At 38.9% G+C, this 17,194-nt stretch overlaps 1 long non-coding RNA gene across 1 annotated transcript; it reads left to right on the forward strand.

Annotated features, from left to right (window-relative positions):
- The first annotated feature begins 23 nt into the window (after positions 1–23).
- On the forward strand, positions 24–2,598 carry LOC143638319 (uncharacterized). The gene is made up of 3 exons (XR_013154587.1): positions 24–280; positions 1,708–1,789; positions 2,282–2,598. It is a non-coding gene; the product is annotated as an uncharacterized LOC143638319 (long non-coding RNA).
- The last annotated feature ends 14,596 nt before the right edge of the window (positions 2,599–17,194 follow it).

Here is a 17,194-nt window from a genome sequence, read left to right on the forward strand (position 1 = left end):
GGGCCCCTGCCACGGGGCTCATTTTGTCCCCGGGGCTACTTTGGCTACAGCTGGTGGCACCACAGTTCATTCCACACAGGAATTTCTGCCTTAGAGCCAGCTGGCGGCACTGGAATGAGACTAGGAGGCTCAGAAGGCCCGAGATAGGAGGGCAGATGGTGACTGAGTTCTCCTCTGCCCCATGTGGCTTTCATTGTCCAATCTGGGTGAATAGGATTCTCCCTTTCTGCTCAAGTGTGGCCAACTGTTTGGGCTCTAGCTGCAGCCCCCTCGAGAGAAGGTAAGTTTAAGTATTTTATTTTGGATTCAGAAAATTTCACCCAGGTCTCCAAATAGACATTCAACCCAATATAGCACTGAATAGCAACAGCCTTGGGAAATTTTAAAGCTTAATTTTGGATATAGATGGTAGTGTGTGGTTCTCTTTTGGAATTTTTTTTTCAGGTGATTTAATGTTACTTAATACTACTATAGGAACTTCAGAGCAAAGGAAGTGGCTCAATGATCCTGAAGGGATTTCTTCTGATGGTAGCTTTTATATTATCAAGTAAGATCCTATTTTCAGTTGTGTGTGAGCAAGTTTTTCTAGTGTAGGAAAAATTTTTTCTTTGACAAAACAAGATGTAAATGTATGAAATTTTGTGAATTGTATTTTAAACTTATATCATTATTTCAACACCCAAACCTGAAAATTATGACTAAAGGTTAAAATGCCTTAGGCATGAGATTTCTGCTCAGAAAAGCAGTTTTCCCTGTTCCTTCCAGACCTCAGCCAGGACTTATGTTGAAATGCATATTGGAAGAAGCCTGCAAACTCAGTAGGAGACTGATCTGAGGCTCAAGAAAAAAAAAAAAAAAAAAGGAGTAAAGGTGTCTCTTTACCTGAAATCAAACTAGTCTAAATCAAGAGGTAAATTGTATGGTATTTACTAATTACTGGCCAGTCATTTTTTCTAGGACTCTTGCTTTTTCTTAGATTCTGTTTTTTTTTTTTTTGAACTCATGATTTGGATCCTACAGACCTAGGTTAATGTTTTTCTGATCAGTTCTATTTTTATTCAGCTGTGGAGTTTTTAAACATTGCAGTGGAGATTTCACCTGAGTAAAGCTATAAGGCCTTTACTGTTGAGTTATGTATGCACACTGTGTTATGTGTTGTATGTCTGTATGTGCATATGCCCATATATCATGCACATGATATGAAATTGGCAGATATATGAGGAACGCTCATAAATTAAAAAAATGGATCCAAATATCTTTGATTCATGTGATTTAAATGGTTCAATTTAAATTGGGTAAACAGATGGAAATAATGACGTCTTTAAAATTAAGCTTACAAGTTTTTCTAGGTGTTCAAAGAAAACTAATAAAATGTTTGTCTATGAAATGTCTGATATGCTTTGGTTCTAGGACTTTTTTTTCAACAAGGAAAAATGGCTAACACTGTTCAATACACTTCTGAAGTTTTGATAAAAATAAGTATATTTGACATGGGATTATTCATTTATGAGTACTTTTGTTAGATATATGATTGATTTACAAGGTTAAAATGCTAAATGTTAAATATACCATTGAGTACTCCTAACTCCTTGAATTGCATTGGGTAACATTATTGATGTTTTTGTAAGTTGGTAAATGAAGAAAAAAAGCTTTAAAGTTTTTCATCACTGACACTTAGATGTTGTGTTTTCATGAAATGGTAAACAGATGTGATTCCAGATACAAGGGTTTATAGAAGATTTCTATATACAAAGATCCAAAAGTTTCACCTGTTCCAATTAAGAGTACTGTAAGTAAAACCAAGTATTTCTTTTTATTAAAATGAAATAATCTATCTAAATTCAGAAATTTACAAGGATAGTTTCAAAATGTGAAGAGAAAAGGAGGTTAACAGATGGAAAGGAGAAATTAGAAGGTTCTAGGTATGGAAATCATATTTAATAGAAGAAAAGCAAATGTTCCTGGATAAGAAAGTCTTTATGTGATGAAGTAAATAAGAGCGTTTAAGTGATAAAGAAGGTCTGTGTAAGTTTGTTTTTACAATCAGTCATATATTAAAAGGACAAAGATTTCTTAAAACATGAATAAAACACAATGTTATGAGTAAACTAAGTTTTGTTTCTTGTTCCTAGAGCAAATAATCTTGAAGGAATTAAACAGCTGGTTAAACAAGAATTGTTGTTTTAGAGAATTGTGCTATATTATGTCTTTAAAAGCTAAACTTGGTTAATATAAAAACATCAATGTAATTGTGTGCTATTAATGTGTTCATATCTCCCAGGTATACAAGTCTGTAAGGTAGAAGCTTTAAAAGAGCATGATATCAAGCTGGTGTGTGAAGGCCATCCTTGCACGTGATTTGAGTTACCTCCCTGGCTGGGCAAGAGGCGCTTAGACACATCCTTGTGTCCAGAGCTTTCCCCACCCTTCTCAGGTCCCAGGGCTACTCCATGTGGAGGCGTGTCTGGCCACTAGCCCGAAGACCCAGTCATCGCTCCTGACCTTGGGACACTGCCCCCCTTAATCTTCATTGGATGGGATTTTCCCCAGAATTTCTTGTTCCCCAATAAAAGTCCACTCCCTGGCGTGTTCTCTCTCTCTCTCTCACTGGCCTCTTCAGTAAACCTCGCTACCACAGTAGGTAGCTGGAGACTGGAGCTAGGAGAAGGCGTCCTGGAGCTGGTTTAAAGGTAGAGTCTGTCTCTTTAATTCAAAACTCCCTAAGGATTTCTCACATACTGTACCTTCATCTATGAAGCCTGTGCTGGCTGCGGGCTAAATTTGCCACCCAACGTGGGGCATGTGAGTCAAATCCTCTAGGTTTAGCAGGGAAGCGCTATAGAAATTTAGCAAATTGTGAAAGGTCATGGAGGTATCAGGTAGTTTGGGGGGCTAAGGACATTAAAAATTAATAATGGGAAATTCAACTTCTATTGATAAGGACATGTATTTGACCATTTTAGAGACAATAATTAATCAGAAGGGAAAGCAGGTCAGAAGGACCCAGCTACTACATAAAGACTCTTGGTGAATTCTGTCCTTGGTTTTGTAACCAAGATTCACCGGATTTACATACTTGGGACAAATTAGGAAGGAAATTACATAAAGTTTGTCTTTCTAATGAATTACCTGGCAATACTGAAAATATTCAAAAGGCTTGGACTGCATTAGAGATTTGCCTTTTTGATTACATGGGTCAAAATCCTTGGCCCCCTGAAGATCTATTGAAAGGTATTCAGAGAGCCATTAAGTCTATACAAATGGAAAAATTGCCTGAGGCTAAAGGAAATCTCTCTTCCTTTACCGAGTTTGAGAGCAAAATCAAATTCCATGCAGGTGGAAAACCTTGGTGCCAAGCCCAAGACAAAAAAACAGCTTGGACTGGGGATGTGGCTCTAGTGGTGGCGCGCTCGCCTGGCATGCGTGCGGCCGGGGTTCGATCCTCAGCACCACATACAAACAAAGATGTTGTGTCTGCCAAATACTAAAAAATAAATATTAAAAACAAAAAAAGATTAAAAAAAAAAACAACTTAGCTTTACCTGACCAGACCATATTAGTAGGGAGGAGAACCATAGAGAAGAAGCCTCCGGAGGGATAGATAATCCCTCTCGGAGAGAGGAAAATCAAGAGAAAATTCATAGAGAGGCAGAGAGTCCTCTTCCTCCTAGAGGCTTTGGAGGACAAAGTCAAGATGGCGACGGGGAAAGGCTCACAGGTGGGTCTCAGACTGAGGGAGAAAATCAGACAATGAAGTCCAGGAATTACCAGGAAATTTTAACAGATTATGCCTAACAGGACTTACTATGGCCATTCAAATTCAGCCGCTTCCTGTTAGGAGGACAAATTTTAACAATTATTCTGAACTGGCGATGACCTTTCTTACGCTATTACTGTTACCACTATTGACCAGTGACGCGTCCTTGCTTCCCCAATGTTGAAGAATAACACCAGAGAAGCACGCCGAGGCAAGGTCAGAGTAGAAATTAGAAGTTTATTAAAGGACAGCAGAAAAGACTTCTCCCGGAGGAAGAAGGGGACCCAGGAGGTGGAATCCGTGGAAGTGCAGTTGTCTCTCCATTTTATAGTTTTTGGTGATGGAATGTAGGTGGGAAGGCCCAAAGGGTTGGGACACAGGTGGGCCAAAGTAGTAATCTGGGCAGGAAGGACTTCATTAACATTTCTTTGGGATGGACTTTGGGCCTAGGGCTTTTCTTGGGACTTCATTAACATTAAGAGTTGCTCAACTTTTCCAGAAATTCATTCTCAACATGGCCTCCATTTTAAATTTCACTTGATATTAGATCCGATTTACCTAACTACACTGACTGCCTAATTTTAAATCTGGCTTCATTCCCCCCTCTAATTTTGGGAACTCCTTACTGCTGTAAGGAAAGATCGTTCTGGCTTTTTCAGGCTGAAAGGGGACGATGTTGGGCAAGCTGTTTGGAGTCCCCTTTAAAAAGCGGGTCTATCGAGTGGTCCATGATAGAAGTCCGATTGAGAAGTAATAGGCTGGAGGGCCATTTGAGTGATGGGTGGTCTATAAGAGTAACAAGAATTCATTAGTACTGGAACCAGATTGATGCAGCAATAAATGCCACAGCACAGGAATATGCCAATGAGTATGATACCAAAGACAGAGACTAACAATGTTTTTCACCAGGAAGTAACAGAGAACCAGGAGCTAAGATATTGTTCCCATGACAAAGTTGGTGAGGACTTGGCTTCTATCTGAGCATGTAAATCTTTAAGGATATTTGTCACATTGCCAGAATTGTCAGGGATATAAACACAACATTTAACTTTTAGGGTTATAGATATCCTTTTTCTTAAGATACAGTTTAATAATTTAATGTCATCTGATCTTACAAAATCTTTTTTCTAGTATGACTTCTGTGTCTAATAGAGAAACCTTTAATCTTGTTACTCAGGGCTGGATAATCATACTAGCAAACACCAAGCCTACCTGTGTAGGTTAGAAATAGCTGTAGGCCTTAAACTAAAAACTACTCTGGCAGTTCCTTTTGATAGTTATCAGGCATTTCTGTCTGAGAATCCTTCTTTGTAGCCTCCAGTCTTACTTATTTTGGGAGGCTAACATAAAGTGTATACCTTAAAATATTATTATTATTATTATTATTTAAAATGTCCAGGGGGCTGGGGATGTGGCTCAAGTGGTAGCGCGCTCGCCTTGCATGCGTGCGGCCCAGGTTTGATCCTCAGCACCACATACAAACAAAGATGTTGTGTCCACCGATAACTAAAAAATAAAATATTAAAAATTCTCTCTCTCTAAAAAAATAAAAAATAAAAAAATAAAATGTCCAGGAATGGCTGTGTTTTGGTTTTAACTGTCTTTGCTAAGTGTTTAAGATGAAGCAGTCAAACTGACTTTTGTTTCTATCTATTGTTAACAGTCAGCTGAGTTTTTTATGGGAGTCATTCCTGGGGAAATTTGAGAGCGGCTTCTCAGTTCTGCTAGTGCCATTTGTGCAAGGATGGGTCCAGGCCTTGCTTGACCATGTGGCTTCCCTCAGAAGCATCAGGGATGTCTCCCTTTTCTGATGACCCTCCTCTTCATAGCAAATTCACTGATTGGCTTTCTGTTCTCCAGTGGTCTCATTAATCTCCCTGATCGAGTGGTTATGAGGCCCAGAGTTGCAAAGTTCTTTGGAGAAGTCCCCTGCTCCCTGTATTCAGACTGACTCAGAGGGCAAGAGCCAAATATTGGCTTTCTTGGCCCTTTTAATTTAACTTTAATTTTAAAACTTAATCTTAAACATCCAGCAAATAAATTTCAACAGCCTTATATTAAGAGTACTGGGCTTTAATGTCTATCTCTCTAACCTGCAGGTGATAACTCATTATCTTAAATCAATCCAGGTTGTGTGTTCTTAAATCAGTGTTCTTAATCTCTGCAAAACATTAACAGGCAATCTTTAGACCATTTATAAGAAAACTATAAAATAAAATTATCAAGAATAAAAACATATTTAGTTCATATAATAGCTACCCTGAATTTTGGCAGAGTTATACATTATATCCCCTGTTTGAGATCCAAGTAATCTTGACAAAAACCAACTTTTGGACACAACTTTAAATGTACTGAAATCTGGCCTACTTCTTTCATAGTCATTTTCACATGTAGTGAGATGGGACATAGAACCTTTTCTCAGGTAAGGCGGGGCTCTTTATAAATCTTAAGTACTATAGTTCTGAAGCTGATCTTTGTTTTTTAGACATTATTTTATAAAGCCTACATAAATTGTTGCTCAAGTTTACAAAAATATTAACACAATATAATATCACATCTAAAACATGAATTAGGGCTGGGGATGTGGCTCAAGCGGTAGCACGCTCGCCTGGCATGCATGCGGCCCGGGTTCGATCCTCAGCACCACATACAAAGATGTTGTGTCCGCCAAATACTAAAAAATAAATATTAAAATTCTCTCTCCCTCTCTCTCGTCTCTCTCACTCTTTCTTTAAAAAAAAATGAATTAAAGAAAGACTGAAAGATTTTAACCTTTTGTAGAAAAGTAGCAAAGTACTTTTGTGTTTTGCAATAAAATCTTTACATAGATTAGGCTCTCATTAACTTAAAAATACTTTAAAATTGTATCTTAGTGTAAAAAGTAACATAGAATTTTACATATCTTATTGATAACAAGTCCAGTTATAGAACACAAATGATATAAATACACCTCCAACATGTTTTTTTTTAAGCCTAAAATTACCATACAACTTTAGAACACCAGCTTGATATAATGCTCTTTTAAAGCTTCTACCTCATAGACTTGTATACCTGGAAGATATGAACACATTAATAGCACCACAATTACATTGATGTTTCTATATTAACCAAGTTTAGCTTTTAAAGAATTAACATAGCACAATTCTCTAAAACAACAGTACTTGTTTAACCAGCTATTTAATTTCTTTAATATTACTTGCTCAAAAAACTTACACATATAACCAACTTACACAGCCTTCTCTATCGCTTACTAAAACCTTTTTCTTCTATTAAATCCATATCTAGAACCTTTTAATTTCTCTTTTCCATCTCTTAACCTCTTTTTTTATTCACATTTTGAAACAATCCTTGTAAATTTCTGAATTTAGGCAAATTATTTCATAGACATCAACATTTATTAGTTGTTTTTTTTTATCACCTAGGAAAAACTTATGAGCTTAATTTTAAAGACATCTTTACTTTTATCTGTTTACCCAATTTAGATTGAACCATTTGAATCACGTGAATCAAAAATATTTGGATCCATTTTTTTAAATTTTTTATGAGCGCTACTCATATCTGCCAATTGTCATATCACTGCATGATATATGGACATACACACATACAGACATACAACATATAACACAAGTGTAACACATAACATAATAGTAAAGGCCTTGTAGCTTTTCTCAGGTGAAATCTCCATTGCAATGTTCAAAAAACTCCACAGTTGATCATAAATAGAACTGATCAGAAAAACATTAACTTAGGTCTGTAAGATCAAAATTATGAGCTCAAAAAAATACAGAATCTAAGAAAAAGCAAGAGTCCTAGAAAAAATGACTGGCCAGTAATTAGTAAATACAATACAATTTACTTTTTGGTCTAGTTTTGAGTTCAGGTAAAAGACACCTTTACTTTTTTTTTTCCTTGGGCCTCAGATCAGTCTCCTACTGAGCTCACAGGTTTCTTTTATTGCATTTCAACTTGAGTCCTGGCTGAGGTCTGGAAGGAGCAAGAAAAACTGGAATTCTGAGCAGAAACATCATGCCTAAGGCATTTTAACCATAAGTCACAATTTTCAGGTTTGGATGTTGAAAATTATGATACAAGTTTAAGATACAATTCACAAAATTTCATACCTCTATATCTTCCTACACTAGAAAAACTTGCTCACACAAAACTGAAAATAGGATCTCACTTGATAATATAAAAGCTACCATCAGAAGAAATTCCTTCAGGATCATTAAGCTACTTCCTTTGTTCTGAAGTTTCTAAAGTAGTGTTAAGTTACATTAAATCACCTGAAAAAAAATTCCAAAAGAGAACTACACACTACCATGTATATACAAAATTAAGCTTTAAAAATTTCAAAGACTGTTGCTATTTAATGTCATTTCCAATAAGCCAGACCAACGTCCCAATCCAACACTTTTCTTTCCTAAATCCTACACACTGAAGAGAACAGATACCAAATCATAATTTACTCTCCTTGCCCAAATTAGTGCACTGGTACACCTAGTGAAATCTTCTCAGGCTATCCAGTTCAAAAATTGATGAAAAAAAAAAAATAAAACTAAATGATTGGGAGTTACTCGCCAACTTGGAAGTAGAGTTTTTTAATTTTCCATCCTAAGTATTTAAGTTCTCTAGCATGAACTATCTGAAATCGTAAACTAAACAATTACCTAAACCCAACTTTTAACTGCAAGATTATGCAATGTTTCAAAAACATTCAGATACCAGATTGTTACAATAAAAAATTGTCTTTTAGACACACATTTAGCCTAGATTATCCCCAAGAACAATTTATAATAACCTTTAAAACAGACAGATCAGATAAGAGAAAATCTCCCCAGGTTTCTAACTCCCATTTAATTATGACTCCTACATCAGTGGCACCATAGATTTCCCCACGAGTGGACAAGATGTTTTCACATAGGGGCAACTATAGGTGTAAAATCAAGGGTCTCGGTGTGGCAACTTTACTGCATTCAGTGTACCCTTCTTTGTAAGTAGACAGAGATGGAGCAATCCTTATAATGCAGGGAAGAAATAAGGGAGGTTCCCTGAAGCACAAGAGGCTTCGGTAGCTGCTGGGAGTCTCTCAGTCTCTCCTTTTACTTACAGGATTAGCTCCTTTGGTTAGGTCCAATTCCAGGCAATCTGGCAAATCTCCTAACTTTCCAGTAGTCAGTTTTTATCTGCCTTAGGTCTTGAAGGGAGAAGGGGGGTATGTACTTTGATCGGCCCAAATTTTCTTCCTGGCATCTCCTGGAGAGGTAATATATTTGGTTTGCCTGTTGGGGCAGATGCAAAGAGGCCAGCAGATGGAGATTTTGTGGGTCCTCCTGATTCTTTTTCCTCAGTGGGTCCTCAAGATTTTCTCTCTTCATGGCAGATATCATAGCTAAGTCTACTTTACACTGTTGGCATAATTTAGGATTTTCTCTTAGAGCAAAGAAAACCTGAACACACGGCACCTCACACCATTTCCCTTCCTTTTTGCAAATTTTATCAAGCTGTAAAATTGTATTAAAGTTGATATTTCCCTCTGGTGGCCAGGTTTCTCCATCAGAGAGTTTGTATTGAGGCCAGGCCAAGAAAATGAGGCACTTTTTCTTGAGTGTCTGGGGGTCAAATCTATCCCAATTTTTCAATACGCAGGTTAGTGGTGCACCTCGTTAATTGGAGAGAGAAGCTCCCATTTGAGTGAGAAGAAAATAGGACTCAAGCGCCTGCGCTGCGCCAGAGAAAACTGTTCTCATTAGGGATGTCTCCCTAAGCTTGAGCTTCCTAAACGGTCCAGAAAACCCGTTTCTCACCTTGTTTTGCCAAGGGTGTTTTTGGTCCCCTTTGGCAAAGTGCTAGGGTCTCAGTTTGCCTTGTGCCAGAGACCCTGGGAGGATTCAGACTTAAGGGCATTACTATTTATCCTCCTGGCCACTAAAAACCCATTGCAAAAGAGAATCGTGCACTCTTTTGTTGCCTTTGCTCTGTAGACTAAAGGAATCGCCTAAGGGTAAGGGATATCTACTGGTTGTAAGGTAGAGCTTTCTATCAGAGAGATTACTGGAGGAGTTGATTCTAAAAATGCCTCTCTAGCAGCTTAAAGAGAACATAGCACATTTTAAATATGGGGGGGGGGGTAAAACAGACTAGTGAAAGTTACCTATGCACCTTATGGAACCTGGGCAGATTTTACTAATTATCTCATGCTTTTCTCTCAGTCCTACAACCTGAATTGCTAATATTTCTGACCTGCGAAGTAAGGGGAGCATCCAGAAGGGAATGGATGCGGGGTTGGGAGTGTTGCGTAGCCCATACGGAAGCAAATGTAATTGGGGCTTTCCCTCAGTGCCATTCATCTACCTATCACCTAGATACCAATTAGGGCTGTCCGGAGGGGGCTCAAGAGAAAGGAACCTTAGGAATATGTCTGAGTGTAGCCCAGACCGGAATTCCGCAGTTGTTCCAAACTCTTTCCTCCACCTCCACGCATCCGAGGCAGATAGGGATTTAGGGACACTGTGTACTCATGCCAATTGCTCTCTGGGCCCAGACAGAAAAGTTGGAAGCGGCTTTGGCAAAACTCAACATGCCTGCTCTGTATTGAACAGGTGATTGAGAGCTGCCTAGGCCGGGAAACCTCTCACCCGAGTCTTGAAGAGTGGCGGCTGCACTAATTGCATTTAAGTAGCCGTCGGGTGCCCACCTTACCCTCCAGAAAGAGAGAGAAAGATGCACCTCTAGATGTAGGGTGCGTGGAGAGGCGCTTACCTCGGTGTAGAATCTCGGTGGAACCTCCAATATGTTACTACTGTTGACCAGTGACGAGTCCTTGCTTCCCCAATGTTGAAGAATAACACCAGAGAACCACGCCAAGGCAAGGTCAGAGTAGAAATTAGAAGTTTATTAAAGGACAGCAGAAAAGACTTCTCCCGGAGGAAGAAGGGGATCCAAGAGGTGGAATCCGTGGAAGTGCAGTTGTCTCTCCATTTTATAGTTTTTGGTGATGGAATGTAGGTGGGAAGGCCCAAAGGGTTGGGACACAGGTGGGCCAAAGAAGTAATCTGGGAAGGAAGGACTTCATTAACATTAAGAGTTGCTCAACTTTTCCGGAAATTCATTCTCAACATGGCCTCCATTTTAAATTTCACTTGATATTAGACCCAATTTACCTAACTACACTGACTGCCTAATTTTTAAATCTGGCTTCATTACAATGAGATTTTAGAAAGGCACAGGAAGCTGGGGAAGACATTAATGGGTTTCAGCTTTTCCCAATTTTGAACACGTTAACGATCAAGACCAACATGTTCATGTCCATGCAGTAATTCCATTTAAAACTATTAAGGAGTTAAAAAATGCTTGCGATGTTTATGGTCCTAATTCGCCATTTATGCAAAGTTTGCTCAAAACAATTTGCAATCAGCCACTCCCACCCCCCCCAGCATTTGGGTCTCCATCGCTAGATCCTGCTTGAGTGGGGGGGATTTTTTTGCTTTGGCAATCGTACTGGACTGACTTTTTCTCAGAACAGGCAGAAAGAAATCGAAGGCAAGACATTCAAACACCTGTGGACATGTTTTTGGGAACGGGCAAATTTATCAATTTGGAAAAGCAGCTAAATTATGAATTTGCAGTGTATGGTCAGATTACTGCGTGTGCTAAACACACCTGGTGCCAAATTGCCTCCAGGGACCAATCTAGCTTAGTTCTAACTAAAGTTAAGCAGGGTGCCAATGAACTCTATTCTGACTTTGTCTCAAGGCTCTACCAGACCTGGAACTGGACAATTGGAGACCCAAGTGCTTGTAAATTTATTGTTAAGCAGCTAGTATGTGAAAATGCAAATAAATTTTGTCAGGATGTTCTCAGACCTCATAGGAAAAAAGGAACAGTTTCAGAATTCATTGGCTTGTGTTCTGATATTGACTCAGCTCATTTACAAACTTTTACTCTTTCTGCGGCTTTAAAACAAACATTCCAACCACAGGAATCCTTTAAAACAAACATTCCAACCACAGGAATCCGTACGCTGATCCTGCTTCAATTGAGGGAGAAATGGCCACTTTGCGTGCAACTGTAATGTCCGCCATTATAAATCCAGAGCTCCCCCTGTTTCAGGTAATCAATATTACAGAGTTAGATACCACGTGGCAGGGGAAGAAGATGACCAAGATGACATCCACCTGCCTGCATTTTGGCCTTCACTTCCGCCTAGTAGGAAGTCAAAAAACTTCCGGTCAGCCCCTCCCTGGGCCGGAAAGAAAAGGGAACCGGAAGACAGGTCGCGCAGCCTAACATCATCATGGCCAACCATGGGGAGCCACCATTTTCACTGGTGCAAGCCACCCAAAGATTCTTTTACAACTGTCAATGATATTTGATCTAATTCCTGAAAAACGACCACAACATATCCCTACTGGGGTGTTCAGGCCACTCCCTACAAAAAATATAGGATTAATTTTGGGAGGTAACAATTTAAAAGAGGCACTTGAGGTGATACCTGGAGTGGTGAACTCTTGTTTTAAGGGAGAATTAGCAGTCACTGGAAAATCAAATTATGCCATCCGGCTTTCTCCTGAAATTATAATAGCTCAATTAATCCTTTTACCCTGTAATTCCGCTGAATGTCTACGAAAAACATTTAGCTTCCCAACCACCAGGATAGAGTGCACTGGTCTCAATTAGTGCAGAATGAGTGCCCCCTACTGGACTTTAAAATTAATCATAAAAAATCCAAAGGTGTGGTGGACATGGGAGCCGACAAATAAGTTCTGTTCCGTCATTTCTGGCCTAAGAACTGGCCCTTACATATAGCTCCAGCTAATTTAGAAGGAACAGGACAAGTCTCAAAGCCTGCTCAGAGTGCCCAGTATCTTTGCTGGGAGGACCAAGATGGAAATAGTGGAGTTTTTAAACCCTATGTGTTCGAATCTTTACCAGTAAATCTATGGGGAAGAGATATATTAAGCAAAATAGGATTATTATTAATAACTCCAAATTCTATGAGATCATTTGAAGAATTTAATCAAGGGTTTCTTCCTGGAGATAATGAAAGATTATCAGGACGAGTATCTGCTTACAAACCAGTCTCCTCAACAAAGATTATTAAATGCTCCAGACCAAAATTTTTACTAGGGGCCCTGAGTGTCTCCCAGATCCAAAACTCAGCAGAAAAACATCAACTGGCTCACAGAAGAGCCTATATGGATTTCTCAGTGGCCCACATCAGGGGAGAAACTTAAGATAATTCATATGTTGGTTGAGGAACAACTTCAGGCTGGTCATATAGAATCAACGCTTAGTCTTTGGAACACAGCTATTTTTGTTATTAAGAAAAAGTCAGGTAATTGGAAGTTACTACAATATTTAAAGGCAATAAATCATGCAATTCAGCCTATGGGACCATTGCAGCCTGGACTTTCTTTTCCTATGGCAATTGCTTTAAATTATAGCTTAATGGTGATAGATCTAAAAGATTTTTTTTTCTCAATAAAATTGCAACCCTAGGATTGTAAAAATTTGCTTTCAGTGTCCCAGCAATTAATTTTAAAGAACCAGTTAAAAGATATTGCTGGAAAGTTTTGCCTCAAGGAATGTGTAATAGCCAATTTTGTCAAAAATTTGTAGGTCAAGCAATAACTCCTGTAAGAAATAACTTCCTGATGCATATATTATTCATTTCATGGATGATATATTATTGGCTCATCTAATCCAGAACTACTTTCAGAAATTTTTACTCAGTTAGAGGCTTCACTTATAGCAATGGGTTTGTGCATTGCTCCTCAAAAGATACAAAAGATGCCTCCCTTTCAATATTTGGGTCAGATAATTCAAGGATGTACAATCCTTCCTCAAAATCTACAGATAAAAGTTAAGGAGTTACGTACCCTTAATGATTTTCAAAAACTATTAGGAGATATCAATTGGCTGAGGCCATCCTTAAAACTAACTACTTCTGATTTAAGTCCTTTATCCCAGGTATTACAAGGAGATACTTCTCCAACTTCTCCTTGTCAACTGACAAGAGGCTAGAGCAGCTTTAAAAAAAGGTTGAAATTGCAATTAAAAATACACAACCTACTAGAATTAATCCTCAAGAACTGGTATATTTATTAATATTTCCAACTGCTCATGCCCCCACAGGAATTATATGGCAAAGATTGAGAGTTATTGAGTGGATTCATTTAGCCCACTCTCCCCAAAAGACATTAATTCCTTTTCATGACTCTATTGCTCAATTAGTAATTAAAGGTAGAACGAGAGTTTTACAACTAGTTGGATCTGAATCTGATGTAATCATTCCATTTTCTCTTCAACAGAATAATTGGCTTTTTTAAGCTTCTAGTTTATGGCAAATAGCTTTTGCTGATTTTCCTGTTAGATAGAAAGTCATTACCCTTGTGATAAAGTTATTCAATTTGCATCAATAACACCACTTATTTTTCCAAAGATTGTACATGCCCAGCCCATAGGTGGAGCCCTAACGGTGTTCACTGATGGTTCAAGCTCGGGTAAAGCAGGTTTTTATAGCCATGTCCACACAGAGGTAATACAAACCTCATATACTTCTGCCCAAAGAGCAGAGCTACAAGCTCTCATTTGTGCCTTAAAATTACTTTACAAATGAGCCTATTAATATTTATTCTGACAGCTTATATGCAGTTGGAGTTACCAAAAATATTGAAACTTCACTTATTGGATATACATCATCACAAGAGCTATTTAAATTATTTCATAATCTACCAAAGGCGGTGCAAATGCAAAAATACCCATGTTTCATAGGACACATATGAGCTCATGCTAATCTTCCAGGACCTTTAACTTCAGGTAATGAGATTCAAGAGACTGAAAATCGACCTGAAGAAGCCTTCCCTCAAAAGGAAGAGATATCGAAGAAGAATGAAGATGACCCAGCAAGACCCAGCTGAAAAGCTGATCTCATGGGAAGACGTGAAAAAGCTGACAACACATGCTTCATGAATGATTCAACTCCTAGGGAGAAATAAGACCCCATTGATGATGATAGCCCTGCTGGACTGACTGGTAAAAGGGAGTCGAGCAGACACCTACTGGACATATTTCCCAGGTCCACCCTTAGTACACCCAGCTGTGTGGACTGGAGAATTTATTCCAGTGTTTACTAATGACACCCGTATTACTCCTAATCATGTGACTAGATTTAATTATTCTGATTACAGTGCCCAATTAGCTTTGTGTTGGTCCCACGATTAACATGCTATCTCAGAATATCATTTGAGGAAAAGACAGCAATTGGGAGACCTAGACTGATTAAACGTACAATTGATAGAGACTTAAAACCTTATACTAGATCAGTGATCAAAATGGGAGTTTCCCATAACAAACCAGTCATTTCTGCAAAACCTTCACAAATTCCTCATTGTCCTAATAGTTCTACAATAGAAATTGGCACCTTTCCTAGATGGATAGATTGTGTAAATACCTTTCCAGTGCAACATACAGTGTCTAAATAGTGGGTATATTTTGGTCTGGTCTCCAAAAATTGATAAAAGACAACTGCGAAAAAGTTCTGTTATGACACCTACAGGATTTTGACCTACAGTGAGAGTGGTATTCAAAAGGATGTTTGGCACTTTATTGCTGCCTCAGAATTCTTACATTTTACAGATAAGCCTTTATGGAAATTTGTTGGCAAGAGCTGTAAGGAAGGTTCTTGCTATGGCTTACAAGCTGTGTACAATCTCCTTTCATTTTAATCACTGGAAATGTAAAAGTTAAATGGATAGATGACAGATATATTGTAACATGTAACAAATGTAACCTAACCAATTATATTACTAGATATAATAGAGGAAAAGGAGTGCTGGTACTTCATCAGCCTTCTTTTGTTTTATTGCCAGCTAATATTTCAGAGCCATGGTACGCTGATGCTGGTTTTCAAGTCTTACAACAAATTCATACCCAGCTAGTGAGACCTAGACGTGCCATCGGAACATAATTGTGGGAGTTATAGCCTTGGTTTCTTTCAATGCATCCACAGTCACAGCATTGGTGACTTTATCTCAAAATATTCAACATCCAAAATTTCTTAATAATTTAGCTGAAAATACTACCAAGGCCCGGCACAATCAAGTAAATATTGATGAAAGGATTGAGACTAAGTTAAACACCTTAGAGGCGACTGTTACAAATATAGCTAATGAACTTTTGGCTTTAAAGAAAGGCTTAAATGCCACACAAGTTATAAATATGTGTGTGTTGCAGCTGCCAAGTACAATGCTTCTCTCTGGGATTGGGAGAAGGTTAAAAACCATTTGTTGGGTATTTGGCAAAACAACAATAATAGCTTGGATCTTTTGGAACTCCATCATTATATCCAAGATATTCAAAATAATAGAGCTGATTTTTCAGATCCTTTTTCTTTAGCTAATCAAATATTAACGGAATTAAGTGGATTTAATCCTGGAAACATTCTTAAACACTGGTAGACAAGGAGTTAAGGGAGGTTTCATATGAATGAATTACTTGGACAGATCACAGATGCTAAGCTGGGTACAACTGAAATGACAAGGAATGGGGTCTCAAAAAGTGGTTGGAGTCAAGGTCACTGAAGCTTTAAGTGGAGGTTCCAGAGGTGGTGTGGTTGCTAGCAATGTTAAGCAAGGTGGAGGGATAGCCATGGTCAAGGTTGGCCATGCAGAAAGGAACATACCCACCATGCATAATCTTACTTGATTCTGTCACTTGTCCCCAGAGGCCCTGGTAATGTACAGCCCTAACACAGCAGCACTTAATACGTGCCAGGTGGGCTGGGGATGTGGCTCAAGCAGTAGCACACTCGCCTGGCATGCGTGCAGCCCGGGTTCGATCCTCAGCACCACATACAAACAAAGATGTTGTGTCCGCCAAAAACTGAAAAATAAATATTAAAAAAATTCTGTCTCTCTCACCTCTCTCTTTAAAAAAAAAAAAAAAAATGTGCCAGGTACCAGATGAAGAACCTTAAATTATCCCTCGAGGGAAGAAGTGGGAGACTGTTGGGGAGGGGTGCTGAGTCACTTGCCTATTCCACAGACACAGCCAGCTTCACCTTGCTGTGAGCTGAGTAAGTAGTCCCTGGTCTCAGCACGCTGACTTGAGTGGAGACACTGATCCTACAATGCAACTCAACTCAGAAAGAAATGAGGCTCAGGAGGTCAGGCCACAGAGAGGAAATAAGAATAAGACCTTAAAAAGGAATCATTCTTGTATTTGCGTCAACCCCTTTTCAGTGGGGGATTTGCTGGCCCACTGCACAGATGGGGAGAGATTAGAGAGGTTATGCAGCCTTACTCTAGCCACACAGCCCAAGCTTTCCTCTCCCTCCCTAGGATCTTTTAACTTCCTCAGTGGAGATGGGGCGGGCTTGGCACCTATAGCTCTACCTGCCACAAAGAGCTGGTATGCTTAGACTGACTGTGCCTGGAT

The sequence above is a fragment of the Callospermophilus lateralis genome, chromosome 19 (assembly GCF_048772815.1).
Source record: "Callospermophilus lateralis isolate mCalLat2 chromosome 19, mCalLat2.hap1, whole genome shotgun sequence".
NCBI classification, from domain to species: domain Eukaryota; kingdom Metazoa; phylum Chordata; class Mammalia; order Rodentia; family Sciuridae; genus Callospermophilus; species Callospermophilus lateralis.